Raw genomic sequence first — 17,307 nt, 5'->3', positions numbered from 1 at the left:
ATTACACCTTCCAAAGCCACAACCACCACCATCTAGAAGGACAAGGGCAGCAGATAGATGGGAACACCATCACCTGCAAGTTCCCCTTCAAGCCACTCACCATCCTGACTTGGAAATATATCGCCGTTGCTTCACTGTCACTGGGTCAAAATCCTGGAACTCCCTTCCTAACAGCACTGTGGGTGTACCTACACCACATGGGCTGCAGCGGTTCAAGAACGTGGATCGCAACCACCTTCTCGAGGGCAACTAGGGATGGGCAATAAATGCTGGCCCAGCCAGCAAAGCCCACACCCCACGAATGAATTTTATAAAAGGAGTGGAAGAGAAATAAGAATGAGTTGCTGAGGACTAGGGGTGAAATTGCCCCAAAGTGCGGTAGTGGGCAGGGAAAACCATGTTTTATCTACCGGCTGCCATGGTGGCTTCTCACGCCGTATCATCTCAAATCTGCCACATTAATTATGCATTCCCAGGAAACACACCATTTCCATGGCGGGTGGGTGCTCATTCGTCCACCACGCCATCACCCCGCCACTTCATCACGCTGGGCACCATATTTAAAGTCCAGCCATGCGCACACATCCCAGTGTTTCCAACCCATGACCTGCTGCAGGGAAGATATGGCCCCAAAAGACAAAAAAGACTGCGGCTCTCAGGTTTAATGACGCATCCCTCGAACGCCTTTTGGACACAGTGGAGGCTCGCCGTGATGTCCTCTACCCCTGCTCTGGCTGCAGGAGGGGCAGCAACATCACTAATCGAGCTTGGGAGGTGGTGGCAATGGTGGTCAGCGCCAATGCCCTGCAAAAGAGGACAGCCACCCAGTACCACAAGAGAATGAATGATCTCCTCCATTCCGCAGGGTAAGTCACTCTTCTCACATTCTCAGCTCACACACTCACAAACACATTACACACCCGCAGAGCCCTCACTCACTGCCGGTTCAAGGGACATCACCTCACACACACCTTCATTGTCCTCATCCCGTCCATGGCACCACTCACCATCCACGCATGCCAGGGATACTTATCATCTGGCCTGACAAACATCCTGCTTACACTCTCTCCATCTATATCCATGCAGGACAAGCTGGCACACAACAAGAGGGAGAGAGTGCAGACCGGTGTAGGAATGCCGGAAATCAAGGTCCTCACGGACTTTGAAAACAGCCATCCAGCTGGCCGGCGAGGATCTGGACCGGTCCTGTGCTGACAGCGAGGTCAGCGGTGCTCAACCAAGTGAGGGTCCAGCAGTGCAACATCCATCAGACAACCATGCTGTGAGTGATGTGTCCTGTTTCACAGGCCACTGTCATGCACTAATTATCTCCCCTTGCTTTCGCAGGCACATCTGGGAAACTGCAAAGAGAGTCCACGACCCAAGGCCTCCAATCAAACCCCGAGGGAATCCCTGAAGAGGAATCCGCTGAAACTCTCCTTGAAGTCCCATCACAGCGCTCACCCACAACCTCCACCAGCGCAGAGACACACACCTCGATGGCACCTAGTTCTAGAGTACCCTCGGGGTCACAATCTGGTGAGCACATCACACTGTCTGATCCACAGCAGACGGAGGCAGGGACTTCCCAGGTCCCCGGCACTTGGAGGACTGCTGGAGGCCAGAAATTTGCTGAGTCCAAGTCAGATGACGAGCCTCTAGAGTTGGTCATGTCACAGTTGCTGGAGCTGCAAAGGCAAGCTAGGAAACATCAGGAAGGGATGTCCGCTGCACTCAGATTGCAAGGCACGATGGAGGAGTCCGTCTGCCTTCACTTTGAGGTGATAGTGCCGGCATGCCAACGCACCGAGGTAAACACTGGCAGGATGGCAGCTGCCATGGAGACCTTGGTCCAGAGCGTCGCTCCTGTCTACCTCACGGGTTGAAATCCATCACCAACATAGTTGGCCTCCAACAGTGTCAACGCGAGAGGGGTTTGGGGCAGCTCAATCTCACTTCAGCTTCCCCTTCTCCTCAAGGAGTCAGCCAGGGGCCCTCGGGCACCCATAGGGAAGAGGATCAGCAGATGCACACTCCGGGGCCATCCACCCAGGTGACTCCGGGAGTGTCCGTCCCATCTGAATCCCCACTTCCTGTGACCCCAGCAGCTCTAGTTTCACAGGCCGAGGAGGGAGTCACTGCCACACAGCAGGACCCTGAAATCAGGCCGGGGCCCTCCAGGTCTCAGTCTTCCAGAGGTCGCCCGGCATGGTCATCACAGACAGGGTGTCACAGTCAGCAGGCTGCCTCTGCCTCCACTGTGGCTGTCTGGGGAGCACCAAGACGTAGCGGCAGGATTAGGGCAGTTAAGGAGAATTAACTCTTTCAGAGTTAAACAATTAAACTAAATTAACAAAATAAGGGATAAAGGAAACACAGCTCCTAAATCAGGTCAGCTGTAAAACCAAGGACAAAGTTTAAAGGAAACTTACAAACATCAAATCAAAATGTGATTAAGGGGGTTGATAAAGCACCCCAGCTCCCCGCAGTGCCCACCAGGCACCGAAGGCCTTGTCGGTGCCAGCAGACACCGTGTGCTCCCTCTCCAGGGACACCCGGCCGCGAATGTAGCCTCAGAAGAGGGCCAAACAGTCGGGCGGGATGACCACCTCGATCGCCAGCTGCCTGGACCTGTTAATGGTCAACTTGGCCAGGCCCAGGAGCAGGTTCACGAGGAGGTCCTCCTCCTTCCCGACCCCCCTCCACATCGGGTGTCCATAGATCAGGAGTGGGGGACTGAAGTGCAAACAAACATTAATAAAAGGTTTTTTAAATAACTGAAAAGGGAGTGCAGCCTACCACACCCTATATAAACATGGTCCACAGACTCCACAAGACCACAAAAAGTGCAGGTGTACTGGGAGTCCGTGAACCTACACATTCTACGATTATATGGGACTGCTGCGTGCAACATCCTCCACCCCAGGTCCCCGATGGAAAGCGGGAGGACACCTCTGTAGAGGGCCTCCCAATGGGGACCTCAGCTGCCGGACGGCAACAAGGCACGCCAGGGCGTGTCCGGGCGGCGGGCGAGGGCGAGGAAGTGAAAGGTGTGCAGCAGCAGCCCGTACAGGAAGCTCCTCCGCGCCGTGCTAAATGACATGGAGGGCATTTCCCCGAGGCGGCTCATATTATTGCAGGGCACCGGCACCCGAGGGAGGGTTCGGGGCTTGGGGCCAATGTGGAATTCCATCCAAACAGGGGAACGTTCAGCCGGAAGATCACCGCACACCTGGGCCACCTCGAGACCTAAAATGACATCGGGTCCGAGCACGATCGTCCTGAGGTCTCGAATGGCATCGGCCGCGAGCCGGACGCTCACAGATGCATGACAAGCCAACTCCCACGGAAGCATCCAGCCCACTCCTCCACCACCCAGCAGGTCCCCGATCTTGGTCACCCCGGCAGCCACAGCCCCCCTCTCCGCCAACCACTGAAAGTGGCAGAGAGGCAGATTCCTGAGCAGTGGCTCTCTGACGATAGCCGCCACTCCTGACAGGGGAGAGCTGCGTCGTGAGGCAACCATGTTCCAGACTTTGATCAGGTCCTGGTAAAAGACTGGCAATGCCTGCAAGGAGCCACGAAGGCCCCTCAGCTCTATTAACAGAAGCTGAACATCATAATTCAGGCCGTGTACCTGGCGGAAGAAATACGTCGCCAGGGCACACCATCTCGGAGGGGGCTCAACATCAAGGTATCGCTGCAGGGCCTGAAGGCGGAAAGTTGCCACCTGGGTACGAAGGCACACCAGCGCCTGACCGTCCTCCCTAAGCAGAAGACTCAGAACCTCAGCAGCGACCCAGTGCAATCTTTTGTCCCAGAAGAAGTCGACAAGCATTCTCTGGATTTTCGTGACAAAGTCCAGGGGAGGGGTCAAAGTGGACCAGCTGGTACCACAACATGGCGGCTATCAGCTGGTTTATGACCAGAACTCGACCCTGGTAAGACAGCACTCAGAGCAGTCCTGTTCAGCGCCACAAGCGAGCAGTGACTTTCGTCCCCAGTTCCTGCCAATTCACCGGCCAGGATTCCACAGCAGGGCAGAGATGGACCCCCAGGTAGAGGAGGCTGGTCCTGTTCCAGGTGAAAGGCCTGAGCTTCTCGGGTAAACAATCATTTCATGGTTATGAGGGATTTCAGACTTTTAATTCCAGATTTTTATTGAATTCAAATTCCACTGTGAGCAAGATTTGAACCTAGGTCTCCAGAGCATTACCCCGGGTTTCCAGCGACAACACCACTACGCTATCGCCTCCCCTGAGAAGGAGAATTAGTTGCACAGCCTGGGCACAGATGTTAACCATTTGTACGTACTGTTCTCTATTGTAAATAAACTCCCAAGAATGTCTCCTTGCCCATGGCTCCTTGCTCTGATGAGCAGTGTTCATGTCACTCAGATGTGAAACCTTTCTGCACAAGATAGAGGCAGGTGTCTCAGTCCAGGGCCTCTTCCCTGTGCTCTGTGCAACCTTCAGACCAAATTGATGGCCCGGCCTCACACTCACTGGACATATCAGTAATGCCTGCACCTCGATGACGCTTGTCACTGCTGCCAGAATGTTATTCTCTCTGTGTGCTCTCAGCACCTTTATGGAGGGGCTGGCCCCCATCTCTTCAGCATCTGTGACCAGTGACGCTGTGCTCCTGAAGGGCTCAGGTGCTGAAGGTGGACAAAGGATCAGATGCTTTTAAAGTTTCTTGGCTGCGTCTCTATGATATGGCCCTGATCACAGAGCACAAGTGAGCTGCCCTCAGCCAGACAGGAGTCAGACATTCTCAGAGGCTATGTGAAGATCTATGGAGTGTCCTCACTGCATGTTATCATCATCCTCCTGCAATCGAGCAACTATTAGCACCCCCACTGTGTCTCCATGACAGGAGCACTCTCACAGAGGGTACCCTTGCTGCCATAAGCCAGACTGGTGTCAAACATTCACAGATGCAATGTGAGGTTCTATGGTGTCTCCTCACTGCATGTCGTCATCATCCTCCACAAATCTAGCAGCTATGAGGGCCTCCCGAGCACACCTGCCTCGTCTGGTCAGTGCGAGAGCCTCACTGCCGTCATCGTCACCTTTGAGGACCTCCACGCTCTCATTGCCATCAACATCCTCCTCATCAGAGGAGGCCTCCAGCTCCTCCATCTCCTCCTCAGCCAGCTCCTCTCCCTGTTGCAGCACCAGGTTGCAAAAGGTGCAGCAGGCGATGACGATGTGTGACACCCTCTGTGGACTGCATTGCCGGGCTCCACCAGACTGGTCCTGGCACCAGAACCTCATCTTCAGCATCCCAATGGTCTGCTCCACCAGTTTGCAAGCTGCAGCATGAGACTTATTATAGTGTCGCTCTGCTGCAGTCTGAGGCTGCTGCATGGGTGTCGTCAGCCACAGCCTCTGTGGGTAGCCCTTGTCCCCAAGGAGCCAACCCTGCAGCCTCTGTGGACCCTAGAAGATGTCAGGGATCCGTGACTGACTGAGAATGTAGGAGTCGTGGACACTCCATGGAAACCGTGCGCAGACCTGCAGGATGCATTTGTGACGGTTGCACACCAGCTGCACATTCAGTGAATGGAATCCCTTGCGGATGGCATAGCTGACTCCTTGCTGTGATGGAGATCTGAGCGTCACGTGAGTGCAGTCGATGGCACCCTGCAGCTGTGGGAAACCCGAGATCTGGGCAAATCCAATCGCTCTTGCATCCTGGCTCCCCTGGTCCAGGGCAAGATGCACAAAGTTGTGTGCCCTCATGAAGGTGGCATCCATGATGTCATAGATGCATTTGTGAGTGGAGGCTTGTGATATCCCACAGGGGTCACCTGTGGAGTCCTGAAAGGAGCCACTGGCGTAGAAATTGACCACCGCGGTCACTTTCAAAGACACTGGCAGTGGATGCCATCCATGTCCCACAGCGCCAAATCCTGCAGCATGTGGCATATGTGACCAACCAGTTCCCTGGATATGTGCAGTCTTCGGTGACACTGGGTCTCGGTCATCTGCAGGAATGAAAGGTGGTGTCTATAGACCCTGGGTCTAGCTGGGCGCCGGACAGTGATAGCTCGCTGTGGCTCTTTGGCGACGTGTGCGGGAGCCCCAGCTGCCCCTTCTTACAGAGGGTGCTGCTCCTCCATCAACACAGCCAGGCGCCTCCTTTGCTTTCTCCTCCGTTGTCATTAAGTTATACAGCACAGAAGCAGGCCCTTCAGCCCATTGTGTCTGTGCCAGCCATCAAGCACCTATCTATTCTAATCCCATTTTCCAGCACTTGGCCCATAGCCCTCTATGCTATGGCATTTCAAGTGCTTATCTAAATACTTCTCCATTATCTGTACACCACGGGGCATACAGTTAGTTCACCAGGCTCCATGATCCTGATGTACTTCTCCTGCAGGATGAAAGAGAGAGAGGCGTGAATTAGCATGGATGTACTAAGAACGTCTTTTGGTTAAGTCTGAAGGTCCCTTAATGCATCCCACCTCTTGGACGGCCAGAGGTTAGTGTGCAGCATGGTTGCCCAAAACCTCACCCACCTCCGGCCCACTGGCAGCAGCTTTGCCCACTGGACTGCATGCTGTGCTCTCAGCTCAGGCACAGGCATTCTCCTAACCCGCAATGCAAGGCTGCACTGTTAGCTTGAACCATGGGGGAGACTGGTCCAAACCGGGATGATGACATTGCAAGGGGCTGTGAGCACCTCCAGCAGTGACTGCTCCACGGCCAGCTTTAGCAAGGAGATTGTACAATGTGCCCAGTCATTCAACTGTTCTGCAGTCCATTAAAACGCTCAATAGTTTGCAGTCTGTGCCCGAGGGGTGAAAAGCTCTGGAGCACTTGGTGGCACTTTCATGCCTCTGTGTTGCTTGAGTGGGCAGATAAACTAGAAGCCCGACTCCGAGCATATCAATGTGGCTGTGCCTGAACTGCCTCAGCTGCAGAGGAATGGTCACTTTATACCAGGTTTCCCTAAAGTGTGGCTGCTTCCCTCGCCAACCCCACTTGTGCTTGTGCACTACCTTCAACTGCAGGGCAGCCCTTTCTCCTCCGCCCTCCCCCCCCGCCTCTGAATTAGGTTCACTCAAGACGTGGTTACATGTCTGTTATCAAAGTGCAGATTAAATTATTACCAACTCTATGTTGGGGTGGAGTTGACAAGGATTCAGACATGTCTGACACTATTGCCCATCATTTACCTGTATCAAGGAGCTGCTGATGGAATCAGCCCCTCACCAAAATGGGTCAAATATCAGGGGGAATGGCCTCTGCCTGAAAGCCCAATCCAAAAATCTTATGTTGCAGCATTGCACCCTACCTTACCAAAGGGTTTTCAGAAAAGAGGGAAAAGATTTCAACAGAGACTGACTGGGGGTTTGAAAGGGTTAAGGCTGTAATTGTGCTGCTTCTTCCTGTGACTTTATTCTGACTTTTTACTCTATCCTCTTACTAACTTTTCCTTCTTTATGGCAGTAGTTACTTCCATTCATTATCCAACAACCTTGCATTGTTTTGCTGATCATTCCATTTTCATTCATCAGTTCCCTTCAGATGTCACACCCACAGTGTTCACAACCTCCCCAGAGGCTTCTCATAGACTAATGGTTGAAACACTACACTCTGACCTCCTCCATCCCTTGGATAAAACAATACCTGGTTTCTAGTTTTTCAAGCACACATGGCACAAAGTACCAATGGACTTGCATTTTTCCTGTGATCTCACTATTTGTTTTTTCTCACTCTCCTTTCGAACTCAGCACGGGCTGGTTCCAAGCAGCTGACTGGCCCCGCCTGCTCTCTGACCCCCAAGGAAAGTGTAGGCCACAAGCCTCGGTCATGATTTATATTCTCCCGCTGCAGGTTGCTTCCTCGCAGGTCCACTGCCTCTCTGACACCCAAGCCTGGCTTTAAATAGTGACTAATTAAACTGGTGCCAGGCCCTCAAGATTTGGGTACCATGTTGAGATGCAACCCACAGCGAGAGAATATAAATTGGAACCAAGGCTTGTGGCCTACACTTACCTTGGGAGTCGGAGAGCAGGCGGGGCCAATCAGCTGCTTGGAACCAGCCCGTGCTGAGTTCGAAAAGAGAGTGAGAAAATGCAAGTTCATTGGTTGATAAGAACCTGCTGTTAGAGACTCATTAAATTGCTGTAAATTAGAAAAGCACATTATTTTTAAAGAACTAACTATACTTAGTGCTGGCTGCATACTACAATCATAACAATAAGCAGGTGGTATGAATTGGCATGTTGCCTGCTTCAGAAGCAATGGGTGTGGATTAATGGTGCATCATGATTCACTTGTCTGTATCAAATTAATCACCATTTTCTTCAATGCCCTCACGACTCTGACCTATAGCTATGTATGTCACAGCTCAATCCTCACTCGTGTACCAGCCATCCTGGCCTCACTATTCTGATTCCAGGCAGAAACAGACATCTCTTTCAGCGCCAAACCTGCTTCCAACAAGCCCAGTTTCCTTTCTTACTTAAATAAATATATTTATATCCAAACATTTATATTTCCTTCAACAACTCTTAGCTTTTTAACTTTTAACTCCACCAAACACATCTTCCCCCTCCCATCCCCTGTCAGCATTCCGAAGGGATCATTCCCTCGGTAACATCTGGTCCACTACCCCCACCACCTCATTCCCTTCCCAAGGCACCTTCCCAAGTATTTGCAGGAGGTGTAACACCTGCCCGTTTAATTCCTCCCTCCTCATTGTTCAAGACTCCAAATGTTCCTTCCAGATGATCAACAATTCACTTGTACTTCTTTCAATTTAGTCCACTGTACCTGCTGTTCACAATGCGGTCTCCTCTACATTGGGGAGAACAAATGCAGACTGGGTGACTGCTTTGTGGAAAACTTTTGCTCAGTCCGAAAATGTGATGCAGACCTTCCAGTCGCTTGCCATTTTTAAAATCAGCATCTTGCTCTCATGCCCACATTTTTGTCCTCGGCCTGCTGCAATGTTCCAGTGAAGCCCAACGCAAACTGGAGAAACAGCACCTCATCTTCTGAATTGGCACTTTCCAGACTTCTGTACTTAATATTGAGTTCAACAACTTCAGACCATGAACTCTCTCCTCCATCTTGAATTTATTTCCCTAAGTGTCAGTCTGCATCTTGTTCTCATGTTTTTGCTTTCAGACAGCACTGACCTTTATTCCCCTATTCACTCCAACTCTGGACCAATGTTTTGTTTCTTTAGTACTATCAATTTCATTCCCTTTGTCTTTGGTTCCATGACATCTTGGTTATTTAACCTCCCCCACCCTCTAACCTATCGCTGACTTTCTCTGTTGCCCCACCTGACCTTCCTGCCTTTCAACAGCATAAAACCCATCACATTTCTACCTTTCTTCAGTTCCAAAGAAGAGTCATATTGGACTCGAAATGTTAAATCTGACATTTTTTCTGCCAGGGCCAGGGAGAGAATTCAAGGGCCCTGGTGCTTCTCCTGTTTCCGGGCCCCTTATTCCAACCACCCTCCCACCCTGCCCCCTTTAATCCTCCCCTTCAATCGTGCATGATATTTTCCCCTTTCCAGATTCCAGATTCACCAGTCAATTCATCAAACAATCTCAGAAATATCCTAGTAAAATGATAACACCCATTGTTGGCATCTGGTTACAAATATCGTCCGATAGAAATGCAGCATGGGTCATTAATATTAAGAGCAGTAATGATACAATGCAGTGTTAATTTGTATACACCCTATAGATGATCCCACTGTGACCTATTAAACAAACCAGAGTACAAATTTTACTTTAACAGTTTAGTGCAAGATTGTTAATTTGACAGGAAAATATCTCATTAATTACTTATAACACTGTGTAGACAAAAACACTGATTTTGGTGACTGCCTCAGTCTCATTAACGTGTTCTGCACATTGCGCCAGAGGTGGCCCGGGAACAGGAGAAGCATCAGGGCTCATGATTTCTCTCCCTGGCCCTGGTGCTGAGAGAGACAAAGTTAATGTTTTGAGGCCAATATGACTCTTCTTTGGAACTAAAGAGAGGTAGAAATGTGAGCGGTTTTATGCTGTTAAAAAGTGGGAAGGATCAGGTGGAACAAAAGAGAAAGTCAGGTGACAGTAAATTCATATTTGGGGGAAAGATTCAGCACTTGCAACCCAGATAAACTACACAAGATCTTTTCCATTCTGTAGAAGAAATAAAAGACTTTCTCCTGCCTGGGTGCATGATATTATTCAATATAATTATTTCATACAGGGGAGTAATTGGTTCTATTTTACCAGCAATCTCATAGGGTAGAAAGATCAAATAACTCCTGAGCAACAAGGTGGAATGATTGAACAACATAGGTCTTCACTGTCAGTGAGAATCGTTAAAGCCCTCAGGTATCTCTGTGCGAGTCAACTTTTAAAAGACCAGAGCACAAAGACTGAATGGTTCACAATTGTATCTGTGTTTTTTTGATCAGCAAATCTGAAGACTTTGCTGATTGCTGTTTGTCACTACAATATATTTTCAATATCTACTACACAATACAATTTTATCACAATATTTCAATACCTCAAAAAACTCATAAAAAGCACCAAGATAGAGTGGGATAATAGGTAAGTGGACAAAATGACAAGATTGAAGTCAATGGAAAAGACTCCTGAGAATCATGTGCAGTGTAAAACAGGTTACTGATTCACTATGAGTCCACTACGCACCCCTATCCTGGCAACTTCACTCCACAAAGCCTGCTCACTTCCATTAGCAACAAAATAAACAGAAGTATAACCATGAATCCATCCTCTGTTACAAGATAATAATGGATGACAAAGATCATCTAGCCCAGCTCAGCTCATCCATCCAAATGACATATGAACATACATATTAGGAGCAGGAGTAGGACATTCAGCCCCTCGAGCCAGCACTGCCATTTGATAACATTGCCGACATTATACCAGTGACTACAACTCAAAAGTACTTAAATGGCTATAAAGTGTTTTGGGACATCATAAAGGCTGCTGTATAAATGTAGTTTTTGTCTTTCTTTCATGACACCTGCATGCAGTAGGCAGAGTGACTGTAGCAATGGTGAAACTGGAGGCCCAATGCTGATTCTCTAAGGATAATTAATCACACAGCAATCAATTGATGTTAGAAAGGTGGCTACAAATAAATCATTACATTTACTAAACAATTCAACTATGTAGCTAAAACAACCTTACCATTCTGACTTCTCTGGCACCAACCCACAATATACCATAAATGGCATCTGCTCTTTTTATGCTAATGACGCTATCCCCAGGATCTGTCAATCAGACATCTGCCAGCAGCTTAGGAAAAATGTAGATTGAATTATTGTTCTGAATTTTTCATAGAAGAATGATACATGGTACATAAATTCAGTACGGCTTTAACTCAAGAATTGGATTGTTTCCCCTTCCCCCTTCCCTTGTCATACAAATTGTGTTGTACACTGTGAATTTACAGCCTATCTGGGGTGATCCTAGGATGGAGTAGAGATTTGTAAAACCTTTCTTTACTCAATCTCTTAGTGGCAAATAGGGATTTCATTCCCTGAATTTGCAAGAGTAATAAAAATGGTGATAGTGAGTCAATGCCCTGATTGCATCACTCTCAGTTTTTAGTTTCTTACATTCATTTTGATGAGGCCCAATATTCTCAAGCCTCTAGTACATCAACATACCATGTCATCAGAATTGTGTCTATTTGAGGGCATAATGAAAATTTAGACCGCTATTCATATGCTGGTTAAATTAAAAAGATAATTTTGAGACATGTACAGTAGTTAAATTTGTGGTTCTAAACATTAAAAGTGACTCCCCAAACCCTCATCCCATCCTACCACCACCATACAACACCCTATCCTCCACCCTCCTACACAACTCCCAGCCCGTCACCTCACTCCCCACCCGCTTGCCTCACCTCATTCTCTCGCACACCCCCACCCCCCACCTCACCCCCACACCTTCACCTCACTCCCCACCCCCACACATCCCCACTACCCACCTTCACCACCCACGCCTCACAGCACCCCCACCCCCCAAACAAACTTCCCACTGCCACCCCCCCACCCAGCATCCAAGTAGCTCACCAAGTAGCTTACCAGCTTTTGAACAGATCTTCAATGAAGCACACTCTCAGTTGCTGCTTCTGACCTTTGGACACTTTGTGATTTATTTGTCGGGCTTTGTGCCCGACGGTCAGAAGCAGCAATGCAGCCACTCACTGAAACTCAGCTGAAAAACTGTCTTTTTAAAAATTTGAACCCTCGGGCTGACGGTTCTGATTTTTTTTTAAAACAGCCCCTCAGGTCTGACTCCTCACTCTGGGCGCTGTTACAGAGCTGAGCCCCGGCCCTCCCCTCGCCCCCCAGGGCCCAGTGTTTGGCACCATCTTATCTTCAACTCTCCCACTGTGACTCATTGCACAGTATCTGATTCAAGCTCACTCTTTCCTAGGATGTCAAATCTGCAAAATTCCTTCCTCGGAAAGAGGTTCCTTCAGCTCCGACACAAGACACAGAATGGTAGGGGGTTCCCATTTTTGGGGATGTGATCTTGATGTCCCCCATGTCTTCATGTTCCCTGTGCCTTCCAGGCTAGACTTCTGCACACATAGTGTGCAGTCAATCAATCAGCAGCAACACAAGATAATGCAGGTGAAAGTCCAGGCATTGGTTATAATTCTATTATTTTGGATCATCCTCCGTGCCAGATTGACTACCTGGAAGCTTGACTAAGAAACAAAAGATCCATTCTTCAGTCCTCACTTATGACTCCTAATGAGGGCCAGGGTCAAAAAGTGGATGCAGAGACAATGGGCTGGATTTTTACATGCTGATGGGGGTGGGCGGGCACAGACATTTGCGCTGTTGGCCAGCGGGCCTGTTTCCAGCACCATCGTGCCCCGGACCATTCTCCAGGAGGCAGGATGGGGGTAGGCGGTAGAGCTCCCTGCCAATAAGCAGCAGGTAGCCAATTAAGGCTGTTTAAAGATCCAGTAAGGCCCTATTGTCAGAGACTGACTGGAATTTTCCAGTTGACCAGGTTTCAGCTGGAGCTCCAGCCCGTCTTCTGGAGCAATTGCCCATCCCCCACCCCCACCTCCCTGCAATGGTGGCCTGGTTGCTCAGGGTAATTTTTTTTTCCACTATAAAGTTAAAAAATTTGGAGAGAGGCCACCTCCATCTGGGACCTCAGAAGGAAAAAAAAGTTCAAAATTTTCTAATCTCAGTCAAAATCAAAAATACTGGCCCCAGTAACACTGGAGTTCCACTTTTAAGGTGTACGAGACCAGTTTGGACAAGTTTTACTGATTTTTCCTTTTCCTCTTTCCCCGAAAAGACGCCCTGCTGTTTTCTCGGTGCTCGAGGGCCTCCTGTGTCGTCCAATTTCGAGAACCTGTCCACTGTCCATAATTGGACAGCAAGCCCATACTCTAGCTAATTTCAGGAAAACCATAACCGGGCAACTATTCCCACACATACAGGCTTCCAACCCCCATTTGACCCTGATGTCAGGGTCCTGAAATCCGTGTGAAAAATCCTGTCCCTGTATCTATCCGGATGATTAGATGGCAGATTCATGGCATCTTGGTGCCTCAGATCCAAGTAACAATCCCATCAGCCTCTCCAAGATTATGGTTCCATGACCCATAATTACAGCTTGTTGCTATATGCTGCATGAACCTCCCTGTCCAAAGTTGAAAGCTAATTCCTTAAAAGGAGTAAGTGGCTGTGTTTGGCATTTCTGCCCAGGTGACAGGGTGTGTGCCTTTCAAACCAATTCTAGAACATCTTGCAAGATGTTAGAACATCTGGAACATCAAGCAAGGATTTTTGCATGAGGAGGATGCAGGGAGGCTTAAAGGCGATTTAGACAAGTTGTATGTGTGGGCAAACACATGGCAGATCCAGTATAACGTGAATAAATGTGAAGTTATACGCTTCGGTGTGAAAAACAGAAAGGCAGAGTATTATTTAAATGATGACATATCGGGAAATGTGGATGTACAAAGGGATCTGGGTGTCCTTGTACACCAGTCAATGAAAGTAAACAGGCAGGTGCAGCAAGCAATTAGGAAGGCAAATGGTATGTTGGCCTTCATTGCAAGAGGATTTGAGTTCAGAAGTAGGGATGCCTTACTGCAGTTATACAAGGCCTTAATGAGACCATACCTGGAGTAGAGGTATGGAGAGAAAGCGAGAAGATGGCATTGAGATAGAGGATCAGCCATGATCATATTGAATAGCGGAGGAGGCTCGAAAGGCCGAATGACCTATTCCTGCTCTTAGTTTCTATGTATCTTCCAGGTTCGCATGCAGTAGGAAAAGATATAAGGTGGGTGCCTGGTGTGAGTTACTTGGGACTCTTTTGGTATCAAGGTGACCCCTGTATGTCCTTGCCGAGTCATGAGATGGCCCTGAAACTGGTTTTGCCATATTCACCACTGTGGCACAGACTCATCAATGCCAACTCTAGTTCCAGCTCCAGCCTCACACTATCTGAGAGTTTAGAGCCCAGTTCAGAGCTCAAGCTCCAGCCTCACCCTGTCTGTTTCATGTTTAAAGACAGCAGAGCTTCTCAGTGTTTTCTCAATGTAGGTCTTTATTGAATTGATCTCAAGATGTCTGCTTATAGAGACTGCCTCATGGCAGAGGTCACCTGATCACGGAAAGCCAGATGGGGCATGTTGCATTTCAAAACCCAAACACCCCCGTTTTAATACTGAACAAAGAAATAAACATCCCCCTTTTCCTAGTGAACAAAAGACAAATTTGCATGCACAATCATGTGTAACTGTGAGTTACCCAAGTTATTACCCACTACACACCCATTGTTCTCATGCATTAACAACTTTTGTTCTACTAGTCAAGACTCTGTTGGTTTGATGACTTCCAGATCATGTAGGGCTGCTGCTTCTTGTTGAACCTGGAAGATTTCACATTTTCAACATCCTTTTAAGCTGCCCATGTTTTTTCATGGCTACATATTGATTCTTCAATGAGTCTTTCAGGGTCGCGCTTCTTTGCGTGCCTTTTCTGCCTGCCATTTTGTCTGGCTGTATATCTGGTTGAATTTTCCCAACTCCCACTTTGTTTTTGCCAACTGGAATTAAGAGTTGTTATTTCCTCCTGGTACCTTTGTGTCATCTCTAAAATTTGTTTGTTCAGATCTCGCACAGCTCAGTTCATTGAAGATTTCAGTTTATTGTGCGTTTTCAATGGTTTATACTCAGCTTGAATCTTGTGCTTCAAATCTTCCAACTCAGCTCTAATGTGCACATTTTCCTGTAGAACTGCTTCATTTACTTTCAGCTCGTGCATTTCATTGCACTGACGTGGTCAGCAACCATCTTGTGGTTTACTTGAATACTGTCTCCCTCTCTCTGGGATCTTCTGTTTCCCTCTGAGGTTTTCTTTCACCCTCTCTCTGGGGTCTTTTGATGCCCTCCCTCTGGGGTCTTTTGCTGCCCTTTCTCTGTTGGCACGTTCAGTGTGATTAATTCAATTTTTAGACCTGCGTCAGCTGAGATGAGTGGCTGTTGCGCCCCATCTATGATCTGGAACTCTAGATCTTCCTTCTTGCCATTGCATTGGGCTCTCAGACTAATTTATCTCGTCGTTATGAGCATTGTGCCATCATACAGCCTCAACCTTACATTTGAGTGTTTCATTTTTGGATTGCCTTGTGGTGCCACTTCACACAGGCCTGTGAAGATCATTATGTTGCACCAGTGTCTATCTGATGCTTCTTTTTTTTAATTCATTTTCAGGATGCCCAAGGGCTTCACTGGCTGGGCCAGCATTTATTGCCAATCCCTAGTTGCCCTTGAGAAGGTGGTGGTGAGCTGCCTTCTTGAACCGCTGCAGTCCATGTGGTATAGGTACACCCATAGTGCTGTTAGGGAGGGAGTTCGAGGATTTTGACCCAGCAACAGTGAAGGAATTGCGATATATTTCCGAGTCAGGATGGTGTATGGCTTGGAGGGGAACTTCCAGGTGATGGCGTTCTCATATATCTGCTGCCCTTGTCCTTCTAGATGGTAGCGGTCATGGGTTTGGAAGGTGCTGCCTAAGTGAGTTTCTGCAGTGCATCTTGTAGATGACACACACTGCTGCTACTGTGCATCAGTTTATAAAATGTTTAACTCACAAATTAATTAATTAATTAGAATAGAGATGGCTGGAAGATGATGTGTTGCAGCTGTAGTATGTGGGCACTGGTGGACACCGGTATGATCCATGGTGACCACATTTGCAGCAAGTGTTGGCTGCTCGAGGAACTTCGGTTCAGGGTTGATGAGCTAGAGTCTGAACTGCGGACACTGCAACACGTCAGGGAGGGGGAGAGTTACCTGGACACTGTGCTTCAGGATATAGTCACACCCCTTAGATTAATTACATCAAATTTGGACCGTGGTCAGGGGCAGGACGGTGTGACTGCGAGTGAGGCAGGTATGGGAATCTAGAGCTTAGCTTTTGAGCAGCCTCAGCCAGTGCCCTTGTCCAATAGGTACGAGGTTCTTGCTCCCATTGTGGATGAGGGCACAGACTGCAGGGAGGATGAGCGAACTGACCACAACACCATAGTATAGAGAGCCATTCAAGTGGGGGAGAAAAGAGATATGTAGCCGTAATAGGGGATAGCGTAGTTAGGGGAATAGATACTCTGCAGCAAAGACAAAGAGTCCCGAAAGTTGTGTTGCCTACCTGGTGCCAAGGTTAAGGACATCTTTTCTGGGCTGGAGAGGAACTTGGAGTAAGAAGGGAAGGATCCAGTTGTCCTGGTCCACGTAGGTACCAAAGACATAGGTAGGACTAGGAAAGGGGTTCTGCTGAGGGACTACGAGCAGCTCGGAGATAAAACGGAGATAAATTAAAAAGCAGAACCACAAAGGTAATAGTCTCCGGATTACTACCTGAGCCACGTGCAAATTGGCGTAGGGTAAATAAGTTTAGAGAGGTAAATGGTGGCTCAAAGGTTGGTGTGGGAGAAATGAGTTCTGACTCATGGGGCAATGGCACCAGTACTGGGGAAGGAGAGAGCTGTTTCGTTGGGACAGTCTTCATTTGAATCATCCTGGGACCAGTGTCCTGGCGAATCGTATAACTAGGGTTGTAGTTAGGACTTTAAACTAATCAGTGGAGGGAGGGCTCAATTGAAGGGAAGTTTAAAAAATTAAAAAGAAACGAGAGAGCAGAGGTGCAGGGTAGTGATGAGGCAAAGGATAATCAAAATGTGACAGGAAGGGGCAGAAAATATAAACAGAAGGGTGCAGCAGAAATTAGAACCAGAATGAGTAATAAAGGTAAAAAGTCAAA

This window comes from Cetorhinus maximus, chromosome 20 (assembly GCF_964194155.1).
Source record: "Cetorhinus maximus chromosome 20, sCetMax3.hap1.1, whole genome shotgun sequence".
In the NCBI taxonomy this organism is placed as follows: Eukaryota; Metazoa; Chordata; class Chondrichthyes; order Lamniformes; family Cetorhinidae; genus Cetorhinus; species Cetorhinus maximus.
The sequence above is the reverse complement of the archived record's forward strand: the minus strand, read 5'-3'. Positions refer to the sequence as shown.